A 26,918-nucleotide genomic window follows, 5' to 3' on the forward strand; every position below is an offset into this window, starting at 1 on the left:
TATAGTGGTCCTCTCAAAAGTGAAAAAGATAAAACCAACCTCAAAAGCAACCAACTCTTTCGACTTTAAATCTTGACCCTTCCGCCCCTTTTATCCTTGAAAACCCTACTACAACCAAAACACCACAAATTGTTGCAACAGCCCATTCATACCCTTAAGATAATTTTGTCCAATCTAGTGCCCCTAAAGGTTATGATTAAGAAGATCCCAGACCTGAGAGCCCTATTCCCTTGGATCAATTATTGTATCAGGCATACCTTAGTGGGGATGAGTGTAGATGTGAAAGTAATTTGGACAAAAACCAAAAACCGATACAAACCGAACTGACTGTTGGGGTTTGGTGAGTCCGACTCACCGCGGAAACAACCCCGACCCAAGGAACCACTCGTAATTAATAAAACCATAAAGCATAAATAAATAAACACAAGAAAAGGAAGAACGAATCATACCCTTGAAGCGAGCTTCGCCCTCTCAAAACGGGCTCTTACTTGAAAGCCTTGAGCACCGCAAATGTCGTGCCTCCAACGGTATCCACCCACAAAGGACGAACACTACTTTTAGGTCCGCTACCTTGGAGTTAGCAAGGTCCGACCAAAACCCAAGTGTTAATGGAGTTTAATAGTTTTTCCAAAATATGGAATGCTCTTTCTAACTCCCACTCAAGCACTTTACTCCAAATCCCAAGGTTGGTATTTATAGAGGAAATTATGAGTGGGAATTTCTATCGCATCAATGTGGGATTCATGAAATTCTACAAATTAATTTAAAGCTAAATTAAATTAAATATATAAGCAAGTAATAAATCAACAAGTGTCCTAGTCATATGTAAAGAGGAGTATGGACCACTTGGAGAGGTGGGGACCATACTTGCTCCCCACTCCTTCCTCTCCTTGTGACACTTGTCCACACCAAAAAGCAAGCATACTTACTAGCTTCCCCTTTCTACCCGACATAGGCCCACGGCCCAGCTAGCCTCGCACCGTGCGGGCTTCTAGCTGCTGCCAACTCGGCTCAGCACGCCCACGCACATCAGTGCGGGCTGCTAATGCCGAGGGCGCTGCTAGCTAGCCACGCACATGTGCGGGCTGCTAGCAGCAGCGCACGCCAGCACGCCACGCACAGCTTGCGGGCTGCTGGCCGTGCTGTGCTAGCATGCCTCGCACATGGTGCGGGCTGCTAGCCACGCCTTGCTAGCATGCCTCGCACATGGTGCGAGCTGCTAGCCACGCCTTGCTAGCATGTCTCGCACATGGTGCGGGCTGCTAGCTCGGCTAATCCCCTAGCACTCGGGATTCCGATGCTAGGGGTATTTTGGTCATTGTTGATTTATTACTAATTTGTCGTCTCGTCTTTTTATTATTTTTTACTCGACTTCCGACGCTCGGTTTCGACGCTCTATGCTCTAATTTCCGACGTCTAAATATTTAACACTCGGGCGATGAATTAATTTCTTCCGAATTAATTCGTCGAGTCGGTTCGTATATTTTGATTAGGTGTGACCCGAAGGGTTCAGTCAAGATTAAGCTGTAATATTAATTATATTAATATTACTGATCGGAAGTGGCCTCCACCAAGGCATTCCGATCACTTGACCTTACTGAATATATTAGCTTTCTAATAATTCTGAACCCGCCATCAGAATAATACACTTGTTCGAAGGACACCATTCCTTTCAATTAGAAATTTGGTTTGGTTATCGGTGTGGATCGATTCCAAAAACTGAAACTGAAATATTTCGATTTGGGTTCGGTTCTGGGTTCCAAAAAACCAAAAACTGAAATCCAAACCAAACTTTTAAAGCCCAAAGAATCCCAGCCAAATTCCGTTGCATATATCTATTCCTCCCACATCTTTTCCAATTTCCCTTTCAGCCTTTCTGATATTGCGGCCACCACCTTCCTCACTAAAACCCTAATCCTCCCTCATCACCTCACTCACTCTGGCCACCACCTAAAACCTTATTTTATTTCCCTCTATTCTTATTGGGGGTTGTTAAACGTCGCTCCCATTTTACAGGGTAACGCTCGCATTTTGACTTGAAGTTCCAATTTTACCCCTAACATTTAAATACGGTTTTTTTCCATATACGACTCACATTTCTCACTCTCTTACCTCATTCACTATCTCTCTAACTCTCTAAAAAACTCTAAATCTGAATTTTTTTTGTTAATAAAAAAAAAACAACAATCATCAAAAACACAAAAAAGGATGGGTGATTCGAGGCGAATAAGGCTTACATTCGAAGGGAGGAGTTTGGGCGGCGGTGGAGGCAGCGGCGGAGGCGGCTTCGACGGCGAGCAGGTGAAATTTTATTTTTTTTTAAAACGGAACCTCCAGCTTCCGCCCAAAATTTCTGGAAGTTCCAAGGAGGTTCCGCTTGGAATTTCCGGATCCTCCTTGGAACTTCCGGAAATTCTAGGCGGATCAAACTTCCGCCTAAAATTTCCAGAAGTTCCAAGGAGGATCCGGAAATTCCAGGCGGAACCTCCTTGGAACTTCCGGAAATTTTGGACGAAAGTTCCGGTTTTTAATTTTTTTTTTTCCGTGAATAATATGCTTTTTTAATTTTTTATTGTTAATTTAATTTTTTTATTTTTTTTTTTGGATTTTGTTATTTTTGTTGTTATTTTGAAGTGTTATTTTTTTTTTTTTGAAGTATATTTTGTAGTGTTAGTATTTTTTAAAATATTATTATTATTATTATTATTATTATTATTATTATTATTATTGATATTAGGGTTTTTATTATTATTGTTATTATGGTTATTGTTGTTGTTGTTAATTCTGTAGTGTTATTAGTAGTACTATTATTATTTTTTAAAATATGATTAGTATTATTATTATTATTGTTAATATTAGGGTTTTTATTATTATTGTTATTATGGTTATTGTTGTTGTTGTTGTTGTTGTTATAATAATATTATTATTATTGTTATTAGTAGTACTATTATTATAATTTTTTTAATTATGATTAGTATTATTGTTGTTGATATTAGTGTTATTATTATTGTTATTATGGTTATTGTTGTTGTTGTTAATTTTATTTGTTGTTGTTGTTGTTGTTATTATTATTATTGTTATTATGGTTATTGTTGTTGTTGTTGTTAATTTTAATTTTTTTGTTGTTGTTATTATGATTATGATTGTTGGTGTTGTGGTTTTGATTATTATTATTATTATTATTATTATTATTATTATTATTATTATTATTATTATTATTATTATTATTATTATTATTACTAAAATCGGACTTTATGTAGATCGAGGGTACTGGTGCTCGACATGCAATATCACGACGTCTGAATGCGTCTGTTAGGAGACAGTCATCTCGTTCAGCACCGCTTCAGCCCGAGCAGCAATACGGGTCTACTAGTGGTTGGTCGGGAGACCCACAGTCTGGTAGTAGTCGGCCCTTGTACTCTACAAGTGGAGCACCCATATCTGACGAGGAAGACGAATGCTCGGCTAGTCATGCTGATGGCCGTGATGAAGAACCGGACCCTCGGGATTACCATACGGTATATAGGGGTCAGTTTGGGAGATTTGTTGGTAGTGGATCGAGTCAGCCTACTACCAGCTCTGCAGAGGCATGGTTAGTGCAGGAACCGATGCCGGGTGGTCCTGAGGATGGGACTTTTATCCCTAGTTTTGGTGGTCACGTGGCACGATATATCTGGATCGAGCAGGAGCGTAGTGTTTTGCGTTGTTTGAGTAGGACAAAGTTATGTTCTAACTTGTTTACTTGGCGAGGTCGTCAATCAGTGGAGGACCTCGGGGCGATTGATGCTAGTTGGTTGTCTCACTTGTCCGGCCTGATGTTTAAAAGACTTCATTGGCCGCTGATTTCTGATTTTGTTGAGAGATGGCAGCCAGATACGAACATCTTTCATATGCCATTTGGGGAGATTACGATCTTGTTGCACGACGTGTACAACATACTTGGGTTACGTGTCGAAGGCAATATGGTCACCACTACTCCTAGCACGGACGTGTTATGGGATGCCTGCTCGATCACCATGGATATGACTCCAGATGATTTGTCTGAGATTTGCGGCACAAAGATGATTTGGCAGGGTAGCGGGGTGTTGACTGATAAGATTTTTGAGTCGACATTGGCGGTTGACCGGGAGTTTAGTGATCAACTTAATGGATACTTGTGGTTAGTGCTTGGAGGTACACTGTTTGTAGACAAGAGTGGTAACCGTACGCATCCTTCCTTCCTCCACGAGCTATGTTATATAGATGTCCCTATTAACGAGTATGCTTGGGGAACTGCTGCACTGGCTTACTTGTATCGGTAACTGAGCACGGCATCACGGAAAGGTTCTGATTCGATTGCTAGTTGTCTCACGCTTCTGCAAGCGTGGATTTACGAGTACTTTCCGTGCTTTCGGCCACAGCAGGGTACCTTCACTCGGGACCTTCAAATGCCTCGTGCGTTTGCTTGGGATGTTGGAGCAGGATGTCCTAGCAAGAACCTGGAGCGCCTGTTATCTTTTTGTACTAGAAATGATGCGCTTACTGACCGTGAGGTGAACTGGCTACCGTACGAAGCTGATCCTGCATTACGAGTGCCCCCCACTTTATTCATTGGCTGCATCCAGTATCGTAACATCATTGAGTCGTACATGCCTGATAGAGTGGTGCGACAGCTTGGTTTCGTGTAAGACATTCCCCGCGAGATCATCAGGCCAGAGAAGGCCAAGAGGCCGACTAACTTGAAGATGTATTGGGTAGACTTCCCGACCAAGATGACAGATGTGATGCGGAAGAGGTTTGTCCATGGGGTATCTCAGAGTGTAGTTTTAGGTGCCCTCACCAGGCTTAGTGCTGCAGCTGCTTTGGTTGCGCCTGGTTACATGCAGTGGTTGTACAAGTTTTCTCACCCGCGGGTATCTCAAGGTGCAGGAGTTACAAGCAACCTACCTGAGCGAACTAACACTGATTATGTAAGTATTTATGTTTATTATAATATTAACAATGACTTCTATGAATTTTTGTGTATATAATATGTTATTGTTTGATTTGCAGTGGATGGGTCGGTCCATGGAGATTCACCAAAGAGCACTGGCTGAGTATCCTGAAATGTCGAGTGAGACTCGAACAATGACTGAGCAGCTTGTATTTGATTGGAAGTAAAAAATGGGACTTTAGATTATTTTGATTAGAAGTCGTGTTAGTGGTTTTAATTATTTGTTGAGCTTATTTTTTTTTTTAAATGTAATGTATAAACTGGACACTTATTTATTTTTATATTTTATGTTTTGTTGCATATCATGTTAGATTAAAAGCAAGTACATTTAAAATTAATTTCATAATACTAATTTTCTTACAAATGTTCAAAGTTAGTGAATGTACATTACAAACTACCTAACTAATGCATCCCACATGTCCCTTCTAAATTCATATTGTTGATCCCATCCATTAACACTATTCTTGTGGTGTTCAGTCCACCAACCGGCGATCAGCGGTAGAGGTGAATCAGGTACAAAGTCAAGACGGATGAAATGTGATCCACCAACTGTAGCAATCACAAACTCTCGACTCATTGTCCGAACCCCGTTGCGTGCCCTCAGCGGTAAGACTGTGATGCATGGGTAGTAACAAGTTGGTACTAGGCCTACCCCGAGATAAATCACCCTTGCGTTGAACCACGTAGCAATAGGAAATAAATCTTGAATTCGAACCTATTTTCGCCCGATCGGGCAAAGCAGCCCGATCGGGCGCGCAAGCAAGGTTGAATTCGGAGGTATTTTCGCCCGATCGGGCGAAGCTTGCCCGATCGGGCACATTTTTGTGGAAAATCGAGTGAAGGAAAAGAAATGTCGGGCGACGCTCGCCCGATCGGGCGAGCAAAGTGGAGAAATTTTGCTTCGTGTTCGCGCCCGATCGGGCGGAGCTCGCCCGATCGGGCGCGCAACTGGAGTTCTGGAAAATCGTTTCTTCGCCCGATCGGGCGCGCCTTCAGCCACGACCCCTTTATTTTCTTTTCTCTTTTTTCTTTCCTCACTTTCTCCTTATTTCATCTTCTTCATTTCACTTTCTCTCTCTAAAACCTCCATTTTCAAACCTTCAACCTACACTTCAATTCAAGATCTCCTCCAATTCTTCCATCCAAACTAAAAAATTCTTACATATTCCAACCCCTCTCATCTTCCTCTACAATCTACACTAATTTTTCACTACTTTCTCTCAAATTTTCTCAAACCCAAAGAGAGAGAAACCTTTAATTTCCTACTATTTTACAAGAAGATGGCCTCAAAACGTTCAAGGAATCAAAGGGGTGAGAGTTCGAGGGCACCACAACCAACGGTCAACCCGGATCTTCAAATTCCGGGATGGGAGGAGGTTGTCATTACCTCGGAGGAGCAACGGGTTAGAATGGTCAACCTCATCGATCGCCAGGTAATCTCTACCCGTTTTATTCATCATCCCACACTAGTTAGGTTAGGCCTAGTTAAATATTTGGAAAAATTGTTCAAAGGTATAGGCATGAGTGGTTTCTTTCAAATGTGCCATGATACATATGACTACTTAACATTGGAATTTATTTCAAGTTTTAATGTTATTAAAATGAATGCACTAATTACTCATGTACAATTACGATTGTTAAACAACGATGTGAGACTAACTCTTAAAGAATTTGGAAAGTTGTTAGATTTAAAATCGGATAAACCAATTGAACCCTCTCAAGACCACACCGCCGTGGTCTATAAGAGGCTAACTGGGGAGGATTTAGTGAACCTCCAGCATGCCAAAGGGACGTGGATTCAACATCCCGTCCCAAAACTTTGGCAAAGATTTGCCGGCCTCACTATTTTTGGGAGGCATGAACCGGCAAATGTTAGGAGAGATGAATTGGAACTATTGGCATCCTATGTAATTCCTACCGCTGAAAAATTGAACATACCCCATAGGATAGCCAATCACTTCCAAAGGGCGGCCAATGCGGCCGAGGCAAGTAGGTCTAGGGCACCTATTTATTTTGGGGGGTTAGTGACCCACATTGCTAGGAAACACCTAGGTTGGAACCCGGATAGGCATAGGAAAGTTGTGGGATCGAACCTCATGGACCTACCCTATTTAGGTAGTTTGAACTGGGTGCAACCTGTGGGGAGTGATACTTGGTGGATAGTCCACCGACAATCGGGTAGGAGAGACCAAGCCTTTACCTTACCCAACCCCGCCTTGACCAAATTTGAGAGGGGGGAGCCCTCTTATACTTTCGAGATAAATGGTCAAGGTGAGGTTCAACCACCTCACCCTTCACCACAACCCCACCATTCCCCCATTCACCATTCACCGCACTACCAACCACCTCCACCCTTCACCTATGGCATACCCACTTCCTCGGTCGATTACAACGTCGACCCCAATGCCCCATATGACTTTTCGGTTTTTAGGAGCCAATTAGACCGCATCGAGACGGGGCAAGGGAGAGTTGAGGGTATGATGCGAAACCTAGACTCTAGGTTAAGCACCTTAGATGGGCGGGTTGGTTACATAGAGAGGAACCTAGGAAGGGGCCTTTATCCCATGTATGATGATTACGCCCGTCGGGGGGCTATTCCTCCCGATTCACTCACTCCCGATTGGTTCCAATACCCCCAAGGAGGGTATTCTCACCCCGGTACGTATGGTACTTATGTGGACTACTCTTCGGTCCACGGATATGGGGGTGATGCTCCTTTTGGGGGTATGGGTGGGAATGTGGACCCTAACTACTTTGCAGGTTGTTCGGGGTATGGAGGTGGTGGCTCTAGCCATGGAGGAGCCGGTTCTAGCCACGGCGGGGGCTATTCGAGGATGGATGAGGATGAGGAGTAGGCTACTCTCCCAAGTCAATGAGGGCATTGCTTGATTTGGCTTGGGGGGTGTTCTTTTACTTGGTAATTCTCTTCCTTTTCTCTCTTTATTTGATTTCTAGTGTAGTTTTTATTTGCTTTCCTAGTGTAGTTTTTATTGCTTTCTTATATATGAAAAATACAAAAAAAATTGAAAAATAAAAAAAATTGAAAAATACGTTCCAATGAATTGTAAATCATGCTTCCCTGTGCCCCATACTTGAGAAAAATTGTTTTGATTCTTGGTATTTGATGATGAATATTGTGGATTTGTTGGTCATGATTTGAAGTTTAATTGCTTGGGTTCCTAAACATGAGTCAATTTTGCCCAACTACTTGTGAATATAGTGCTTGACTAGTTGATTTGGTTAGGAAATGGGTGATAGTTCCATAGTTCCTGGTATGTCAATGAATTTGAGTATTGATTTGCAACTATGACTAGCGTTTCATGACTTATTATTATGCACATGAGGAGGACGAAGGCGTTCATTCTTTTATGTAGCCTTCAGATTTATTTAGATACATTTGTTCCCTTCTTGCTACCCATGTTGTTGCCTTGACTTTTTATTGTTTATAGCCACATTAAAAGCCTTAATTGCCCCATTGGTTACTAGTCCCAAGCTTGGCTTGGGGGAGCTATTAGTGAGTGAGGTGAGGGAGTTTGTAGTGTGCACATTATTTGCACAATTTGGGTGGGTTTTGAGAAGTAATTTGTTCTTGATCATATTTTTGTTTTGATGAGTTCAAAAGTTGTATATATTTGAGAAAAAATAAAAGTGTGATGAAAAAAAGAAGTTCAAAAAAAAAAGTGAGAAATTTGAAGAAAAAAAGAAAGTGAACTTCTAAGAAAAAAAAAAGAAAAAGTGTTTGATGTTCAAATGTTCTAAGTGAAGGTTAATCAAAAGAAAAGAAGGAAAAAAAGTTGAGTTTCAATGTAAATATTCCAAGTTATGAGTTCAAAGTTTGTTATTCACTCTTGTTCCATATTATCATATTTTTATGAGTGAAATTGTAAGTGTTGGGATTGTTTATATTGTTTGGAGTATATTTGGTGGATTGTTGTTGGAGTTGGTTATGTTGGAGATGTGTATGATCATTATTTTTTATCATGGGTTTATTAGGATTTGGCTCCGTTTTAGCATAGCTTTTCTCTCACATAATCCCAAATTTATCCTACCTTTACCCTAGCCTTACATTACAAGCTTAAAAGACCTTCCGACCTTGTGCATAGAAGTTATGTAAATGTGAAAGTGTTGTTTATCAATGCAAGTTATGACTTGGCATATTTCGAGTCGACTAGTAGGATGAGCATTCAATGTTTTTATACACACGAGAATGTGAGTTGGGAGGGCATTGTTCACATTAAAGGGGTTGGTTGGAGAGCGATCGAGTAAATTCTTTACTCGCCACATAAATGAGAGTTGAGTGTGTGAGCATTAGTCTTGAATTCTGTATGCTCTTGTGGTTTGCTCTACTTGACAATTGTTGGGGAGGAAGGGTGATTAGATGAATAAGATTGATTAATGTTGAAGCGTGTTCATTAGATTTGCCTTGAATCGTCGGTTTTTGATTTGATTATTGGGGAGAAGTATGTTTTATATGTTCATTGATGAGCTCGTTGCTTAGGGACAAGCAAAGGTTTGGTTTGGGGGAGTTTGACATGTCCATTTTATATAGTGTTTTACCCCCGTAACTTGGTCGTTATTAGTAGTGTTTTTTGCTCTTTCGGGCCACTTTTATTACTAATTTGTGTGTTCTAGTGTTTTCGTAGTTTTAGATGTATTTTACAGGAAATTGCACTCTTGGAGCATTTTCCCGGGCTTTATGGATCGACTACGGAAGCTAGAAGGACACGACCACTCTTGAAGCCCAGGATCGATGAGTGCCGTTGATTAAGGGCTCGGTATGTGATACTGGGGCTATTGGATCAATTAATCAAGACCCAATGAGGAAATCCAGATTGGGCCGAGGAATCGAGCCCAATCAAAATCCAAGCCTCAGAGAAGAAGCCGGGCCCGATCGGGCAATCATACGCCCGATCGGGCGAGTGCACGCAGAAGCAATCCTCAAGGAAGAAGCGCGCCCGATCGGGTGAGCGTAGGCTCGATCGGGCGCAGCATACCAAGCAAGGGCAGAGTGAAAAGGCGGGCCCGATCGGGCGGCCCTTCGCCCGATCGGGCGCGTGTTTTTCTTAGTAGCTGATTAGTTTAGTTTTAATTCTTGTTTTAGGAAAGGTTTAAATACGATTATGTACGGAATTTTTAGCTTACCTTCTTTCTTAGACTTTCTCTCTCTACTTAGTATTTTCTCTCTCTTAAATTCTCTCTAAACTTTTGTTCTTAATACTTCCTTTAATTCTAGATTTATTTTTGGTACAATTTCTTCCCTTTTAATTTCAGCTATTTTAATTGCTTTCTTGATTATGCTTTTAATTATTTACTTGATTGGCTTAGTTATGATGATTAGTGAGTAGTTCCATTCTAGGATTTATGGGGATCCATAATTAATATGAAGTGATAGTTTGTTATTATTGATTATTGATATTGCATGATAATTTCCTATTGAATTGTTTTAATTCTTTGCAATTAGATTATGAATCGAGCAGATGTAATTTGATTGTGAATGTTTAGCAATATTGAATTGATGAATCGAGCAGATGTTAATTTAATGTTAAAGGCTATTTTTAATAGGAACTTAGGTCTAGTAAATTGCGAGAGCCTGTTAGATCTATGTTGATTAATAAATTGCGTGAGCCGGTAAATCATGTTATTTGTGCATTGTTAATTATTAATTACTTAGTTCTATCCCGGAATATTAATTATTGGTGAACCTGTGACCCTAGGCTTCCTTATTATTGTTTTTTTCTCCCTAAACTAATTCTTCGTAGTATAGAATTCATACCTAAAATTATTGGTTACTTAGATAATTTAGATTATAATAATTAATTAGAATTAAAAAGACCTGTTTCCCTGTGGAGTTCGACCCTACTTCCCTATCTACTTTAGTTAGAGATTTAGGTAATTATTTTTTATTAGGGGATACGACTTTACCCTGTCAAAATTTGGCGCCGTTGCCGGGGAAACGGTTTTATTTTTGTTTTCTGATTATATTTTGTAGTCTAGATTATCCCCCTTTTTGCCTCAGAGAACATTAGTTCTTTGAGGCAATTCTCATATTTGTCTTTAGTTCTTTGTTTATGCCCAGGTGTTCCAGATTAGGTTACATCCCTTTTGATCCTGAGATCGAGCGTTATTTTCATAGGCAAAGGAGACTCTATAGACAAATTCTGGCGGGTTCTGAGGAGGACAACGATCGAAGAGATCCTCCCCCTAATTCTAGTGACACAGATATTCCTTCAGATTCATAATCAGAGATGACGGCCCAGAAGAAACTCAGTGACTATTCGCAACCGAAGCTCATAGATTTCCCGCACCTTACTCCCACTCCGGCTCTAGATGGAGTTCAATTTGAGATCAAGCCCCAATTTATCACTATGATAGATAGGAAGCAGTTCAGCGGAGCTAAGGGTGAAGATCCCAATCTTCACATCGCAGATTTCTGCCAATATTGTAACACCATTAGACAAGCCGGGGTCATGCAAGACCAAATCAGGGAGATTCTTTTTCCCTTTTCATTATGTGGCAAAGCAAAATTATGGTTTAATGGTTTGAATAGAACTGCACTTGGTATTACTGACTGGGAAACTCTTACTTTGAATTTCTATAATAAATATTATCCTGTAGAGAGAACAGCGGTGCTAAGGAGTGCTATTCAGAACTTCGCTCAAGAGGCCGACGAAACATTATATGAGGCTTGGGAGAGGTTCAAGGATCTACAGAGAGAATGCCCCCATCACAATCTAGCACAATGGCAATTGATCCAAGCATTTTATAATGGACTTGGAAATTCTTCTAGATCAGTACTAGATTCGGCAGCTAGTGGGAGGTTTATGAATTTAAATGTGGATGATGCAAGACAGGTTATCAAAGACATGGCAATACACAATTCCCAATATGGGAATCCGAGAGGGTTTGCAAATAAAGGAAAATATAGTGTCGACTCCGTATCCTTTTTGCAAGCTCAATTAACATCTATTTGTCAAAAATTAGATAATCTTACTGCTGCTCCTAACTCTGTAGCTAATGTTTCTGCTGTTGCTAACCATGAAGCTTTTTGTGAAAATTGTGGAATTGTAGGTCATTGGGAGCAAGATTGTAGGAGCTCTATGGAACAAGTTAATGCCTTTCAAACCTATAGGCAAAATAACCCCTATTCCAATTCCTACAATGCCGGTTATAAAAATCATCCTTATCTTTCATACCGGAGCACCAATGTACAAAATCCTCCACCTCCACAACAACCACAACAGCAAACACCACCACAGCAAAAATATTATCATCCTAATTCTGGCCAGAAAAGCCAAGCATCACCCTCATCATCTTCCGACCCTGCCATGACAGAAATTAGAGCAATACTTGCCAACATGCAAAAGCATATAGAGAGTAGGGATGCGCAAATTGATTCTATCCTAGCCCATAATAAAATCATGGACAATCAAATTGCACAACTTTCATCTACACTACAATCCCGTCAGCAGGGAGATCTACCATCACAACCTATCCATCCTACAGATCATGCTAATGCAATCACTCTAAGGAGTCATTCATATTATGATGGACCTCCTATGCCAAAGGAAGATAGACCAGTTCCTGATCTAGATTCCTCTATACCAAACAGTAATCCTGCTAGCCCTGCAGGGCTATAAATAGATACTAACCCTACTAATGTTTCTGTGTGCAGGGTAAATTGCAGGATAAGGGAGGAGATGTGCAGAGCCCAGTTATCAAGCTTCCATTCCCTAATAGACAACTGAAGAATAAGCTTGATAAACAATTCGGTAAGTTTTTAGAGGTTGTGAAAAACCTGCAGGTAACAGTTCCTTTCACTGATTTAATCAATCAAGTACCTGCTTATGCTAAATTTATGAAAGACATTCTGACTAGGAAAAGGGCCTTTAATGAAGTAGAAACTGTAGCTTTCACAGAGGAGTGTTACGCTTATTTGCAAAATAAATCCCCTCCTAAATTAAAGGATCCCGGTAGTTTTTCTATCCCTTGTCACATTGGGAATGTTTTTATTGATAAAGCTTTGTGTGATTTGGTTGTTAGTGTCAGTGTCATGCCATCATCTATCTGCGCTAAATTAAATATGGGAGAATTAATAATTACTAATATAACTTTGCAAATGGCAGATCGTTCGGTAAAATACCCCTTAGGTATTTTAGAGGACGTACCTGTCAGAGTTGGTAAATTTTTCATTCCTGTTGATTTTATTGTTTTAGATATGGCAGAGGACACACAAATACCCATTATATTAGGTAGGCCTTTCCTCCACACTGCAGGAGCGATTATTGATGTAAAAAATGGTAAACTAACCCTTTCTGTAGGTGACGATAATGTTACCTTCAATTTAGGGAAGGTTTTGAAAGGGCCTATGTTAGAGGAAAATTGTTGCTACATTGATACAATTGATATAATGGACGATATTTGTGATGATAGCTTGCCACAGGTTCTTGCGAAAGATCCCTTAAAGGAAGTTCTCTGCGGGAATTTATCTAGCGACAATGCAAGCGTTTGGGGTAATGAGGTACAGGATATTGAAAAGGCTCTTTCCTTAAAAGAGTTAAGCCCCAAGGAGACAATGAAGGTAGTAAATTTAGTTCAGGAATCAAAACCTGCAGAGGTCAAGAAACCTGAGCTAAAACCTCTCCCTTCTCATTTAAAATATGTTTTTCTCGATGAACAGGAACTACACCCCGTGATCATCAGTACTGCACTCACTGACCTACAATCTTCCCAACTTCTAGGGGTTCTCAGAACCCATAAGAAGGCTATAGGGTACAGTATTGATGATCTCAAGGGTATTAGCCCTGATTTTTGTATGCACAGGATTCATCTAGAGGAAAATTACAAGCCCTACATTCAACCCCAACGAAGATTAAATCCCAACATGCAGGAAGTAGTCAAGAAGGAGGTGATGAAATTACTTGATGCAGGTATTATCTATCCTATTTCTGACTCCAAGTGGGTAAGTCCTGTGCAGGTAGTGCCGAAGAAGGGTGGGATGACGGTGATAACAAATGAAAAAAATGAATTAATTCCCACTAGAACTGTAACAGGGTGGCGTATGTGCATAGACTATCGTAGACTAAATATCGCCACTGAAAAGGATCACTTCCCTCTTCCCTTTATAGATCAAATGCTTGAGAGGTTAGCCAATCACAAATTCTTTTGCTATTTGGACGGGTATTCGGGATTTTTCCAAATTCCGATCCACCCTGAAGATCAGGAAAAGACTACCGTTACATGCCCTTATGGCACTTTTGCATATCGTAGAATGCCCTTTGGTTTATGTAATGCACCCGCTACCTTTCAACGTTGCATGATGAGTATTTTTTCTGATTTCATAGAGTCTATTATGGAGGTCTTTATGGATGATTTTAGCGTATATGGTTCTTCATTTGATTCATGTTTAACTAATCTCGCTAAAATTTTGAAAAGATGTGAAGAGTGCAACTTAGTCCTTAATTGGGAAAAATGTCACTTTATGGTGACAGAGGGAGTAGTCCTTGGCCATATTGTATCTGATAAGGGCATACAAGTAGACAAGGCTAAAATATCAGTGATTGAGCAATTACCTCCCCCAGTCAATGTTAAGGGAGTTAGAAGCTTCTTGGGTCATGCGGGGTTTTATCGCCGCTTTATCAAAGATTTTTCTAAAATTGCTAAACCACTTACACAGCTTTTTCTCAAGGATGCCCCATTTATTTTTACTGACGAGTGTCTTGAGGCTTTTAACAGGATTAAGTAGGCTTTGATATCGGCACCTATCATATGTGCTCCCGATTGGAACCTTCCTTTCGAGATCATGTGTGATGCAAGTGACTTTGCACTAGGAGTCGTGCTCGGACAGAGGAAGGACAAGGTTTTGCATGCTATTTATTATGCTAGCAAAACCTTGGATGAAGCCCAAGTCAACTATGCCACCACGGAAAAGGAGTTTATTGCTGTTATTTATGCTTTAGAAAAATTTAGATCATATCTAGTTGGTTCTAAAGTTATTGTTTTTACTGATCATGCAGCACTAAAATATTTGATAGCCAAGGCGGAATCAAAGCCAAGGCTACTCCGGTGGGTTCTCTTGCTCCAAGATTTCAACATAGAAATAAAAGATAAAAAGGGAGCAGAGAATGTAGTGGCAGACCACTTGTCACGTATCAGGTATGATGAGGGTAAGGACTCTCTTCCTATAGATGATTCGTTCCCTGATGACAACCTGTATGCAGTTGTAGAGAATCACCCTTGGTATGCTGATTTTGCTAATTATTTAGTGGGTGGTACTCTACATCCTGACTTGTCCTACCAACAGAAAAAGAAATTCCTTTCTGATGTTAAACATTATTTTTGGGATGATCCTTTTTTGTTTCGTGAGTGTGCAGATGGATTATTTCGCAGGTGTGTTCCCGAATGGGAGGTTCACGGCGTCCTTACCAGTTGTCATACTTCACCCTATGGTGGACATCATGGCCCCACTAAAACGGTGGCTAAGATTAATGAGTCAGGCTTCTTTTGGCCTACTATGTTTAAAGATGCTAACACTTTTGTGCAGGCTTGTGACTCTTGCCAGAGGACTGGCAACATTTCGCGGAGGCATGAGCTGCCCCAAACTGGGATTCTTGAAGTTGAAATATTTGATGTTTGGGGTATCGATTATATGGGGTCGCTCCCATCTTCCAATGGAATTGTTACATACTTGTAGCCGTAGATTATGTGTCCAAGTGGGTAGAAGCCATAGCTTCACCAACAAACAATGCCAAGGTAGTCACCAAGCTCTTCAAGAAGACCATATTTCCGAGGTTTGGCGTTCCACGGGCTATCATTAGTGATGGAGGTACCCACTTCCATGAAAAACAATTGGATAACCTCCTTAAGAAGTATGGCGTATATCACAGAACAGGGCTTAGTTACCACCCTCAAACTAGTGGTCAAGTTGAGGTCTCTAATAGGGAAATCAAGGCGATCCTAGAAAAGCTAGTAGCCAAGTCAAGGAAGGATTGGAGTATGAAGCTTGATGACACACTTTGGGCATACCAAACAGCATTTAAGACACCGATTGGTACTTCACCTTATAGATTAGTTTATGGTAAGGCATGTCATCTTCCCGTAGAATTGGAGTACAAAGCCTTTTGGGCGATCAAAGAACTTAATATGGATTCTAAGGCCGCGGGTAAGAAGAGACTTCTTCAACTCAATGAGTTGGATGAGTTTAGATTGTCGGCATATGATAGTGCGCGGATCTACAACGAGAAGACCAAGAAGTGGCATGACAAGAGGATCTTACCAAGAGAGTTTGCACCGGGTGATAAGGTTCTTCTCTTTAATTCTAGATTGAAGATTTTCCCAGGAAAGTTGAAGTCTAGGTGGTCCGGTCCCTTCACTGTCACAAAGGTGAACAAGTTTGGTTCGGTGGAGTTGGTGAATGACAAAGGTGAAGAGTTCAAGGTAAATGGCCAAAGGTTGAAACTGTATCATGAAGGTGCTACCATTAGAGATGTGGAGGAGACTCTCCTAATTCCACTTCCAACATGAGCTTCAAGGTGGTAAGAAGGTCGTGCGGGACCTAGATAAACCAGCGCTTTGCGGGAGGCAACCCGTATTTCATGCTTTCTAGGCTAGTTTCCCTTTTCATTATTTTTGATTTTTATTTTAGAGAGGCGAGGAGAGTGATATTTCACCAGTTATAAGTGTTGTTGTACAGGTATGAATTTGACAGGTATAAAGACTTAGAAAAATTTGAAGAAGAAAAAAAATCGGAGAAAAAGGAGTGCAGCCGAGTTGGGCTCGGGCCCGATCGGGCGAGGCTCGCCCGATCGGGCGCGCAAGTAACCCAAGATTTCAGCCGCAAATACGCCCGATCAGGCGGAGCAGCCCGATCGGGCGCGCAAGCAAGGTTGAATTAGAACCTATTTTCGCCCGATCGGGCGCGCAAGCAGGGTTGAATTCGGAGGTATTTTCGCCCGATCGGGCGAAGCTTGCCCGATCGGGCACATTTTTGTAGAAAATCGAGTGAAGGAAAAGAAATGTCGGGCGACGCTCGCCCGATCGGGCGAGCAAAGTGGAGAAATTTTGCTTCGTGTTCGCACCCGATCGGGCGAAGCTCGCCCGATCGGGCGCGCCTTCGGCCACGACCCCTTTATTTTCTTTTCTCTTCTTTCTTTCCTCACTTTCTCCTTATTTTATCTTCTTCATTTCACTTTCTCTCTCTAAAACCTCAATTTTCAAACCTTCAACCTACACTTCAATTCAAGATCTCCTCCAATTCTTCCATCAAAACTAAAAAATTCTTATATATTCCAACCCCTCTCATCTTCCTCTACAATCTACACTAATTTTTCACTACTTTCTCTCAAATTTTCTCAAACCCTAAGAGAGAGAAACCTTCAATTTCCTACTATTTTACAAGAAGATGGCCTCAAAACGTTCAAGGAATCAAAGGGGTGAGAGTTCGAGGGCACCACAACCAACGGTCAACTCGGATCTTCAAATTCCGGGATAGGAGGAGGTTGTCATTACCTCGGAGGAGCAACGGGTTAGAATGGTCAACCTCATCGATCGCCAGGTAATCTCTACCCGTTTTATTCATCATCCCACACTAGTTAGGTTAGGCCTAGATAAATATTTGGAAAAATTGTTCAAAGGTATAGGCATGAGTGGTTTCTTTCAAATGTGCCATGATACATATGACTACTTAAAATTGGAATTTATTTCAAGTTTTAATGTTATTAAAATGAATGCACTAATTACTCATGTACAATTCCGATTGTTAAACAACGATGTGAGACTAACTCTTAAAGAATTTGGAACGTTGTTTGATTTAAAATCGGATAAACCAATTGAACCCTCTCAAGACCACACCGCCGTGGTCTATAAGAGGCTAACTGGGGAGGATTTAGTGAACCTCCAGCATGCCAAAGGGACGTGGATTCAACATCCCGTCCCAAAACTTTGGCAAAGATTCGCCGGCCTCACTATTTTTGGGAGGCATGAAACGGCAAATGTTAGGAGAGATGAATTGGAACTATTGGCATCCTATGTAATTCCTACCGCTGAAAAATTGAACATACCCCATAGGATAGCCAATCACTTCCAAAGGGCGGCCAATGCGGCCTAGGCTAGTAGGTCTAGGGCACCTATTTATTTTGGGGGGTTAGTGACCCACATTGCTAGGAAACACCTAGGTTGGAACCCGGATGGGCATAGGAAAGTTGTGGGATCGAACCTCATGGACCTACCTTGTTTAGGTAGTTTGAACTGGGTGCAACCTGTGGGGAGTGATACTTGGTGGATAGTCCACTGACAATCGGGTAGAAGAGACCAAGCCCTTACCTTACCCAACCCCGCCTTGACCAAATTTGAGAGGGGGGAAGCCCTCTTATACTTTCGAGATAAATGGTCAAGGTGAGGTTCAACCACCTCACCCTTCACCACAACCCCACCATTCCCCCATTCACCATTCACGACACTGCCAACCACCTCCACCCTTCACCTATAGCATACCCACTTCCTCGGTCGATTACAACGTCGACCCCAATGCCCCATATGACTTTTTGGCTTTTAGGAGCCAATTAGACCGCATCGAGACGGGGCAAGGGAGAGTTGAGGGTATGATGCGAAACCTAGACTCTAGGTTAAGCACCTTAGATGGGCGGGTTGGTTACATAGAGAGGAAACTAGGGAGGGGCTTTATCCCATGTATGATGATTACGCCCGTCGGGGGGCTATTCCTCCCGATTCACTTACTCCTGATTGGTTCCAATAACCCGAAGGAGGTATTCTCACCCCGGTGCATATGGTACTTCTGTGGACTACTCTTTGGTCCACGGATATGGGGGTGATGCTCCTTTTGGGGGTATGGGTGGGAATGTGGACCCTAACTACTTTGCAGGTGGTTCGGGGTATGGAGGTGGTGGCTCTAGCCATGGAGGAGCCGGTTCTAGCCACGGCGGGGGCTATTCGAGGATGGATGAGGATGAGGAGTAGGCTACTCTCCCAAGTCAATGAGGGCATTGCTTGATTTGGCTTGGGGGGTGTTCTTTCAGTTGGTAATTCTCTTCCTTTTCTCTCTTTATTTGCTTTCTAGTATAGTTTTTATTTGCTTTCCTAGTGTAGTTTTTATTGCTTTCTTATATATGAAAAATACAAAAAAATTGAAAAATAAAAAAAAATTCAAAAATACGTTCCAATGAATTGTAAATCATGCTTTCCTGTGCCCCATACTTGAGAAAAATTGTTTTGATTCTTGGTATTTGATGATGAATATTGTGGATTTGTTGGTCATGATTTGAAGTTTAATTTCTTGGGTTCCTAAACATGAGTCAATTTTGCCCAACTACTTGTGAATATAGTGCTTGACTAGTTGATTTGGTTAGGAAATGTGTGATAGTTCCATAGTTCATGGTATGTCAATGAATATGAGTATTGATTTGCAACTATGACTAGCGTTTCATGACTTATTATTATGCACATGAGGAGGACGAAGGCGTTCATTCTTTTAGGTAGCCTTCAGATTTATTTAGATACATTTGTTCCCTTCTTGCTACCCATGTTGTTGCCTTGACTTTTTATTGTTTATAGCCACATTAAAAGCCTTAATTGCCCCATTGGTTACTAGTCCCAAGCTTGGCTTGGGGGAGCTATTAGTGAGTGAGGTGAGGGAGTTTGTAGTGTGCACATTATTTGCACAATTTGGGTGGGTTTTGAGAAGTAATTTGTTATTGATCATATTTTTGTTTTGATGAGTTTAAAAGTTGTATATATTTGAGAAAAAATAAAAGTGTGATGAAAAAAAGAAGTTCAAAAAAAAAAGTGAGAAATTTGAAGAAAAAAAGAAAGTGAACTTCTAAGAAAAAAAAAAAAAGTGTTTGATGTTCAAATGTTCTAAGTGAAGGTTAATCAAAAGAAAAGAAGGAAAAAAAGTTAAGTTTCAATGTAAATATTCCAAGTTATGAGTTCAAAGTTTGTTATTCACTCTTGTTCCATATTATCATATTTTTATGAGTGAAATTGTAAGTGTTGGGATTGTTTATATTGTTTGGAGTATATTTGGTGGATTGTTGTTGGAGTTGGTTATGTTGGAGATGTGTATGATCATTATTTTTTATCATGGGTTTATTAGGATTTGGCTCCCTTTTAGCATAGCTTTTCTCTCACATAATCCCAAATTTATCCTACCTTTACTCTAGCCTTACATTACAAGCTTAAAAGACCTTCCGACCTTGTGCATAGAAGTTATGTAAATGTGAAAATGTTGTTTATCAATGCAAGTTATGACTTGGCATATTTCGAGTCGACTAGTAGGATGAGCGTTCAATGTTTTTATACACACGAGAGTGTGAGTTGGGAGGGCATTGTTCACATTAAAGGGGTTGGTTGGAGAGCGATCAAGTACATTCTTTACTCGCCACATAAATGAGAGTTGAGTGTGTGAGCACTAGTCTTGAATTCTGTATGCTCTTGTGGTTTGCTCTACTTGACAATTGTTGGGGAGGAAGGGTGATTAGATGAATAAGATTGATTGATGTTGAAGCGTGTTCATTATATTTGCCTTGAATCGTCGGTTTTTTATTTGATTATTGGGGTGAAGTATGTTTTATATGTTCATTGATGAGCTCTTTGCTTAGGGACAAGGAAAGGTTTGGCTTGGGGGAGTTTGATATGTCCATTTTATATAGTGTTTTACCCCCGTCCCTTGGTCGTTATTAGTAGTGTTTTTGGCTCTTTCGGGCCACTTTTATTACTAATTTGTGTGTTCTAGTGTTTTCGTAGTTTTAGTTGTATTTTACAGGAAATTGCACTCTTGGAGCATTTTCCCGGGCTTTATGGATCGACTACGGAAGCTAGAAGGACACGACCACTCTTGAAGCCCAGGATCGGTGAGAGCCGGTGATTAAGGGCTCGGTATGTCATACCGGGGCTATTGGATCAATTAATCAAGACCCAATGAGGAAATCCAGATTGGGCCGAGGAATCGAGCCTAATCGAAATCCAAGCCTCAGAGAAGAAGCCGGGCTCGATCGGGCAAGCATACGCCCGATCGGGCGAGTGCACGCAGAAGCAATCCTCAAGGAAGAAGCGCGCCCGATCGGGTGAGCGTAGGCTCGATCGGGCGCAACATACCAAGCAAGGGCAGAGTGAAAAGGCGAGCCCGATCGGGCGGCCCTTCGCCCGATCGGGCGCGTGTTTTTCTTAGTAGCTGATTAGTTTAGTTTTAATTCTTGTTTTAGGAAAGGTTTAAATACGATTATATACGGAATTTTTAGCTTACCTTCTTTCTTAGACTTTCTCTCTCTACTTAGTATTTTCTCTTTCTTAAATTCTCTCTAAACTTTTGTTCTTAATACTTCCTTTAATTCCAGATTTATTTTTGGTACAATTTCTTCCCTTTTAATTTCAGCTATTTTAATTACTTTCTTGATTATGCTTTTAATTATTTACTTGATTGGCTTAGTTATGATGATTAGTGAGTAGTTCCATTCTAGGGTTTATGGGGATCCATAATTAATATGAAGGGATAGTTTGTTATTATTGATTATTGATATTGCATGATAATTTCCTATTGAATTGTTTTAATTCTTTGCAATTAGATTATGAATCGAGCAGATGTAATTTGATTGTGAATGTTTAGCAATATTGAATTGATGAATCGAGCAGATGTTAATTTAATGTTAAAGGCTATTTTTAATAGGAACTTAGGTCTAGTAAATTGCGAGAGCCTGTTAGATCTATGTTGATTAATAAATTGCGAGAGCCTGTTAATCATGTTATCTGTGCACTGTTAATTATTAATTACTTCGTTCTATCCCGGAATATTAATTATTGGTGAACCTGTGACCCTAGGCTTCCTTATTATTGTTTCTTTTCTCCCTAAACTTATTCTTCGTAGTATAGAATTCATACCTAAAATTATTGGTTACTTAGATAATTTAGATTATAATAATTAATTAGAATTAAAAAGACATGTTTCCCTGTGGAGTTCGACCCTACTTCCCTATCTACTTTAGTTAGAGATTTAGGTAATTATTTTTGATTAGGGGATACGACTTTACCCTGTCAGACCCGAAGGGTTCAGTCAAGATTAATGTGTAATATTAATTATTCATTAATATTACTGATCGGAAGCGGCCTCTACCTAGGCATTCAGATCACTTGACCTCACTGAATAATTAGCTTTCTAATAATTAGCTCTAAGCTTACAAACTTTCCTAGCATTGTTTTGGTCGACAAAACCTTCAGGCTGTGTCATATACACAGTTTCTTCCAAATAACCATTAAGGAAGGCGGTTTTGACGTCCATCTGCCATATTTCATAATTGTAATATGCAGCAATCACTAGGAGAATCCGAACGGATTTAAGTATTGCGACTAGTGAAAAGGTTTCATCGTAATAAATACCATGAACTTGTCTGTAACCTTTTGCCACCAATCTAGCTTTGTAAATGAATACATTTCCATATTTGTCGGTTTTCAACTTGAAAATCCACTTACATCCGATAGGTGTATAACCTTCGGGTAAGTCAACCAAGTCCCAGACTTGATTTTCAAACATGGAATCCATTTCAGATCTCATGGCCTCTTGCCATTTAGCAGAGTCGGTGCTTGCCATCGCTTGCTTGTAGGTTGCCGGTTCATCTCCATCCATAATCAGGATGTCCTGATTCTCAGTTAATACTAAACCAAGATATCTATCAGGTTGAGATCTCGGCCTGTGAGACCTACGTAGGGTAATGGATTGAGCATTTGCATTGTCGGTTCGACTTTGCACATTTTGATCATTTTGACTTGCGTCAACAAATGTTGTTTGAGCACTTTAACTGTCATTATGATTTTGTTGCTCATCCTCACGAACTTCGTCGAGTTCGATTTTCCTCCCACTTGTCATTTTGGAAAGGTGCCCCTTCTCCAAAAAGACACCATCGCGAGAAACAAACACTTTGTTCTCCGATTTGTTGTAGAAGTAATACCCTTTGGTTTCTTTTGGGTAGCCCACAAAGTAAACCTTGTCAGATTTGGGATGAAGTTTGTCAGAAATCAATTTCTTGACATATGCTTCGCATCCCATATCTTTAGAAAAGATAACCTGGGAGGTTTCTTCGTCCATAATTCATATGGAGTCTTTTCTACAGCTTTTGATGGAGCACGGTTCAGTGTTAGTGCCGCAGTTAGAAGTGCGTGTCCCCAGAAAGAGATAGGAAGATCACTAAGACCCATTGTTGATCGTACCATGTCTAACAAGATTCGATTTCTCCTTTCGGATACTCTGTTCCATTGTGGAGTTCTTGGAGGTGTCAATTCTGAAAGTATACCCTTTTCTTTCAGATGGTCATCGAATTCTTGGCTCAAGTATTCACCACCTCGATCCGATCGAAGGGCTTTGATTTTCTTGCCAAGCTGATTTTCAACTTCACTCTGAAATTCTTTGAACTTTTCAAATGATTCAGATTTATGCGACATGAGGTAGACATAGCCACATCTACTATAGTCGTCTGTGAAAGTGATGAAATATCGATGTCCATTTCTTGTGGTTGAGCTCATTGGTCCACATACATCGGTATGTATAAGACCCAATAAGTCACTTGCCCTTTCTCCCAACTTGGAGAATGGTTGTTTAATCATCTTGCCTAATAGACATCCCTCGCAATTCTCAAACGATTCTAAATCAAAAGAGTCAAGAACACCTTCTTGTAGAAATTTCTTGATGCGTTTGATGTTGATGTGGCCAAGACGACAATGCCACAAGTAAGTCTGATTTGACTCTATGGTCTTAGCTCTTTTGGTATCATTATAAACAATTTGTCCAAAGACACAAACGTGTCATTCCATAAATATAAACAAGATGATATGTCTTGTGATCAAGTTCAAAATGACGTCCAACGCCACAAGATCAAAATATGGTAGATAAAACTAAACAAGTTTTAAATCTAGACAAAATATGAGATTACAAGCTTTCTTTGAAAGATTATCTTCTTCTTCCACTTGTGTACTCATATCCACTTGAAAAGCACCGCTCACTTTGTTCCTGAAACAGGAGCATATAGTGAGCCAATTTTCCGGTATCTAATACCTTATAAATGGCTTATGTTCAAGTGTAAAGATGATACCTGAGATTGAGGTTACTTTTCTTTTCGCCTCATCTTCTAGATACATGCTACATTCTCTTTTGTAGTGTCCGGGTCTACTACAATAGAAGCAGCGCATCTTAGCTTTGTTCTTGAACTCCTTCTTCTTTGGTCTCAGAGCAACCTTAGCCTTCTTGCAAGAATAGGTTTTCTGGAGCTCTTGAACAACTTCCATCAAGGACAGTTTGTTCCGCTTGGCCATAAGTCGCATTTTTAATGCAACATACCCCGAATGGAGTGAGCTTAGTAGCATGAGAGCTGCTTGCTCATCGTCCACTGGTTTGCCAATTAGCTCCAGATGGGTGAATAGCCTTGTCATGTTGAGCACATGAGCTTGAAGTGGCATCTCGGGTCTAAGTCTTGCATTATAGACCTTAGCCCATACTTCTTGTCTCTCTTTCGTGAGACACCCATCTTGCGGTGGCTTGATCCTCATGTTCGAGAGTGACCTAGTCACATCTTCCACAAGTCCATCATAGTTGCCTCTGGTACTTTTGGTGACTCTCAAATTGACTACATCTTCTAGAGCTTTGAGCATAATTTCCGGAAAATAGTTGGAGAACTTCCCCTTCCATTGTACCGGGATGGAGTTTGCCATGAGTCTGGAAACTCTTTTACAATCCACACTCCATACCTCATGTGCCTCATCACTCATAATCCCCTTTGAGTAGAAACTCGGGATTTGAGTGTCCAGAATGTGCTCTAGGTAGCAATTTCGGAGGGTCTTTCGGAGTTCCTCTTCCCATTCCTTAAAATTTACCAAGTTCAGAGAAATTGGCAACTTTTCGGGCAATTCCGGGAGCATACGGTCGTTGACATTAGTTGAAGACATGATTCTACAATTGAAAGAATTTGAAATAAAAAACCATTCATTATACTTAAATAAGATTGAATTCATGCATTTTAATCAAACTTATTTAAAACGTCTTATTCACACATTAAAGATTGTCCCCATTTTAGGTGAGAATAAGTCGATTCCAAGATCCAAAGAAACAAAGAGTGGTTAAGCATGCTTTGGCTTGTCTTAACACTCAATCTTCTAAGGTAAGCAACGCTTTGCTAATGGCTCCAAGCCACTCTAGGTTGAATAAATCGTCGCATCCAATGCTCTCTAAACAATTTATTCACTTTGCCACGACATGTTAGGACTCCATCACTCGTATCATTGAGTATAACCAAAACCACCTTGCATACCCGGTATGCCTTACGTTCCTTGGAGAAGTAGTGATGCCTCGCTTTGGCGTAGCCCACCACTACCCTCGTTCGGTTGGTAAGTGTGTTTTGGAATGGCAAGTTTTACTCAATATTTTAGGGACCTAGGGTTTCTATGTTGGTTAATTTAAGTGAACTTAATTAATCATCTCAACATTCGAAATCCTAAACATGCATCTAACATATAATTCATATATATATAAACATAAATATATATCGAAAACATAAATAGAGATGCACTTGGCAACTAGCATGACCCCTTGAGATCTTCAAGTCTTCAAAAGGTCTTCATTTGCAACTTCATGGCTTTGTCTTCTAAGAACCCTGTCTTCAAGACTTGACCAAAATATTACAATTGCTAGTATCTACAATTAGGACTAATCTAAATATTAAGGTACAAAAATATTCAACGGTTCGCAGACCGTATTTAGATTTACAAAAATACATCACGGATCACAGTCCGTATTTTCTATCCTAATCGGGCCCCACTAGTTGCCATTTCATAAAACCTGTGAGAGAATTTACATTCCATTCATCCATTCACTATCTGTGAATGGCCCATGCATTTTACAACGATAAACAAGTAACAATGCATAAAACGCGCGAGAACTAGTAACTGATCTAGGTGGTTAATCCAATTAACACGGCTAATTAAACTAGTCAAAGTTGTTTTAACCGGTTATGGAAATAACTAAGAGACGCTCCCACTAAATTCCGCATCCAACTTAACTAATCCAATTAATTAAGTCGGTGAACCCAAATATTTGCCAAAATTAATTTTGCAAATGTCGCTCAAAAACCGAGGCCTAGCCTCCAAAAATTTTAATTAAATAAACAAAATAATTAAAATAATTAAAACGACAATTTAAGCAAAATACGTATTCCAAAATGTCTAAGTGCCTAGCACTAAGACTTGGAGTCCAAAAATTACCTTTACTTACATATTAAGCAACGCTAAAATTAACTTTAAAATAGCATCGCCTTAATAACCCGGGGTTATTGTGCCAATTATGGGATTGTACGTACCGTACAACAAGCACGTAGTATGCCCATGCGCACCCCCGCAACACCAAGCATGCATGTGGGCTGTTTGTGCTCGCATGTGCTACGCCCAGCCCAGCCAAGCGTAGCGGCACGCACAGCACGCACAACATTATGTTGCTACTGCGCCATGCTGCTGCTTGCTGCTGGCTGGCGCGCTATGCTGCTGCCAGCGAGCAGCAGCCCACGCCCTTCCTTGCACACACACACGCACAGCACCAAGCACCTAAGAACGAAGTGCCCAGCAGCCTCGGCAGCCACATATGGGTTGCGTGAGCAGCCCAGCTGGCCGAGAGCTAGCTCGGGGCTCTTAGGCCTCGTGTTGCGTGCTAATGCTTCGAAAATTATCGATTTTTGTGTGTGACATTATAAATCAATTCTAAATTAATTTTAGAATCAATTTTGAGGAAAAATGAAAAATAACAAGTCCAACTTAAATAATTCATCCAAATGCAATTAACCAAATTTATTTCCAAGAACCATTCTTTAATAAAATTGGTTTAACTTGGTGTAATAAAATAGATTAGGGCAATTCTCACTATTAATTTAATCACTTTAAATTAATCTTGAGATTTTGACAAAATAAA

General features: G+C 40.4%; 1 non-coding gene across 1 annotated transcript; it reads right to left on the reverse strand.

The window, feature by feature from the left end:
• Positions 1-11,598: 11,598 nt before the first annotated feature.
• On the reverse strand, positions 11,599-11,705 carry LOC145557145 (small nucleolar RNA R71). The gene has a single exon (XR_014092201.1). It is a non-coding gene; the product is annotated as a small nucleolar RNA R71 (small nucleolar RNA).
• Positions 11,706-26,918: the final 15,213 nt, after the last annotated feature.

Source organism: Chenopodium album, chromosome 8 (genome assembly GCF_948465745.1).
Source record: "Chenopodium album chromosome 8, dcCheAlbu1.1, whole genome shotgun sequence".
In the NCBI taxonomy this organism is placed as follows: Eukaryota; Viridiplantae; Streptophyta; class Magnoliopsida; order Caryophyllales; family Amaranthaceae; genus Chenopodium; species Chenopodium album.